General features: G+C 36.8%; 1 long non-coding RNA gene across 1 annotated transcript; it reads right to left on the bottom strand.

Annotated features, from left to right (window-relative positions):
- Positions 1-503: 503 nt before the first annotated feature.
- On the bottom strand, positions 504-2,796 carry LOC106943700 (uncharacterized). The gene is made up of 2 exons (XR_001423990.1): positions 1,923-2,796; positions 504-1,076 (listed from the first exon to the last, which is right to left on the bottom strand). It is a non-coding gene; the product is annotated as an uncharacterized LOC106943700 (long non-coding RNA).
- Positions 2,797-3,151: the final 355 nt, after the last annotated feature.

Below are 3,151 nucleotides of genomic sequence, written 5' to 3'. Positions count from 1 at the left end.
ATTTTGTTAACGCAAAACTGAAATTTTCTGTCTTTTTACTGTCTTTTGTGATATGTTCACAAACTTTTTTTTAAAAGCTGTGAACATTTCCAAATACTTTTGTCTTCCAAACCATTGATTGACCATTGAATTTTGAAACAAAACTAAATTCTAAGTCCACAGGAAACATAGTTGTAGAACACAAAACACTTACTTTGAAAGTAGCTCATGCAAAGTGATATAAAAATGAAACCATTCTACAAACAATTTGCAGACCTTATTTTGCAATTTAAGACCATAAATTGACATGTCATCTAGTCTATATAACTAACCTTCACTATTATATATTAAGAGCTAAACATATTCTTGAGCTTGCTAATGTTTATCTTCTGTACATCACAACTAATTAATTGCATTTTACTATACAAATTTTCAACATACAGTACAGACCGAAAGTTTGGACACACCTACTCATTCAATTGAATTCAAGACTGCTTAACTTTGTAAAGCAGTCTTGACTCTAGTCTTTGAAGTCAAATAAACAATTTTGTTAGGTTATTACTATCAGATGGAACATACAAAAAATTGCTTTGGAACATGAAAATCATAGTTGTAAACAGGACCAACATACTTCAAAATAAATGCCGAAAGTCAACCACTATTTTTTATGAAATACAGGTATAAATATTTTGTTAAAAATCAAATGCTACATAAACACAGCCTAATGCCAACAACAGTGGAAGACACTGGATTCATGAGTGTGTGCTCTCATTACCTCTAGTCGCTGTGAACATAACAAAACAGTCCATTTTATGTTTATGTTCTGCAAAAAAAGGTTAATCCAACTCTTAGGTCCAGTTACCAAGAGCTTGAAATGTTCTGACCAGTTCTTGTGCTTCGCAAAGGTTCTTGGTGCACCAGGTTTGATGAGATGATCAATCACATTTAAACTTCAAAAGGCTCAAATTTTCCATGGATTCCCAGTCATTCAGTTCATTAAGGGACTTGAGCCATTTGGTTGGAAGGCAAAGCTGCTTCTTCACCTTCGTTGGCGACGTGTCAGTCGACCTCGTTCAGGGTTTGAGCCCAGAAAAACTCTAAAAAAAAGAGAATGGATACTCAAGTTTATCACAGAAACACTTCATGTTATAAACTTACTTTTTACAAAACACTACTAAATTACATTACAGCAGCATATCACCTTGCTCATCAGCGTCTCACCAATTGCTAATTGCTCTTTCACAAACAACATTGAATAATTCTGATGAATTCTGACATGGGTTTCCTTCGCAGGGCGGCTGGGCTCTCCCTTAGAGATAAGGTGAGAAGCTCGGTCATCCGGGAGGGACAGAGTAGAGCTACTGCTCCTCCACGTTGAGAGGAGCCAGTTGAGGAGGTTCGGGCATCTGGCCCGACCAACCAATCAGAGACAGGAGGAGAGTCTTAGCGCTGTCAATCAACCTCTTCACGCTGTCAATCAACTTACCATTACAGGAAAACCGTTTATCCACTGTCATCGGTGTCCATGCAAACTAGCCTTAACATTCATCCTTAACATTCATGACAGGTTCTGTTAGCTGCAGCGTAGCCAAAAGCAAGAGATCGGGGAGAAGTGGGATGAGCAGCACCACAAGAGTTTGTGACTGACACGCTAAGACCTGCCTCCTGGCTCTGACTGTTTGAATCCAGTTAACACTGTCTAACAGAAGAGATACATTTTTTTCACAGATTATCTCTCATGCAATATCAGGACACAGTGACAACTTCAACAAATATGTAAAAAAAAAAGTATCATAAGTTACATAGTGCTGCGTTAGACATTATTAGAAAGACACATAACAAAACGTTATGTCTATGTTACTGTATTGTAGAAAACACCACACATTTCTTAATTTAAACTAAAAGTTTAACAGGTTGAGTAAAACAAAAACAAATGTACACACCTATTATAAAGATGCCTAGTTGCTTGCCAGGAAAAGTTCAGGAGTGTCTGGATGCAGCTGTTGAGGAGAGACAACAAAATAACCATATAAGGAGAAGGAAATATAAACACCAACACATGCAAGTCTTCCAATAATTAAATCAATCATTTGGTGTTTTTTTTTAACAATTAAATAAAATCATTTGTTCTGACAACAAATTTAGAACAGTACTATTTATATAGTTTTTAAGCTAAGCTACAATAACCGATAATGAGCAGGCATTTCAGTAAAAAGTCCCAATTGGAAGAAATTCTTTGCAAACGTCACTTTTATTTACTCTCAGTGATGTTTATTCCTATTTCAGAAATAGGAAAATTAACTATCTGCATGTACAATCCACTGACTTACAATTTATATGAGGCAAGAAGCTTCTGACCCACTGTAACAGTTTATCAACCTAACTTAATCTCAACATGCCTGATTAGAGCACCGAACATGAAACAAATTTAACACTGACTGAAACACGAGCCGTCCCCACCCCAGTCTGACGGTCGTCCCCTGGTCTAACGGTTCCCCTCCACCCCAGTTTACGTTCGTTCGTCGTTCGAACTCACCATACTCCCCTCTAAATACCCCCCCACTCCAGGCGACATTTCCCATATTCTAAAACCCCAAACTTGACATATTTACCGAAGTTAAATGACCACCTGCTTTTATGTTAACAACCGGGACATCAAATCATGTTTAGCAAATAAGACAACTGCAGCTTGACATTTTAAAAAAGCAGGATTGAGACATAAGTAGCATGACGCCATGAATGGTTAGCTTTCACGCGCCCAGTTGAGTTTGATTTGAAAAAATGGACGGTACAAGTTCGGTAAAATAAATAAATAATAGTAATAGAGCAGTCACCGCGTTTTACTTTTACAATACACAAGCAAACACAGCATTTCAAAAATAATATATACCTTTTTTGTAAAAAGAAAAAAAAAAAAAAAAAAAACTGCAAAATAGTTTGCAACTAGAAAATTCCTGAAGAAATTTAACCGGCGCATACCAAAGTGGGCTCGTCGGTTTGGACCCAGCGTTCTGATGCTAAAAATTAGCATCAATGCTAAAAAAAAAAGCTGCAATGTACTCAAAAGCATGTGGAGAGTCTCAATCATGTTGAGTAGCATGGACGTATGCCATTCACTATGTTAAAATTAGTGTATAAGTTGAAATTAGCCAAAATGCTGATGTTAGCCTAA

This window comes from Poecilia latipinna, unplaced genomic scaffold (assembly GCF_001443285.1).
Source record: "Poecilia latipinna isolate Pla-1442-1.1 unplaced genomic scaffold, P_latipinna-1.0 Scaffold5739, whole genome shotgun sequence".
NCBI lineage: Eukaryota > Metazoa > Chordata > Actinopteri > Cyprinodontiformes > Poeciliidae > Poecilia > Poecilia latipinna.
The sequence above is the reverse complement of the archived record's forward strand: the minus strand, read 5'-3'. Positions and strand labels throughout refer to the sequence as shown.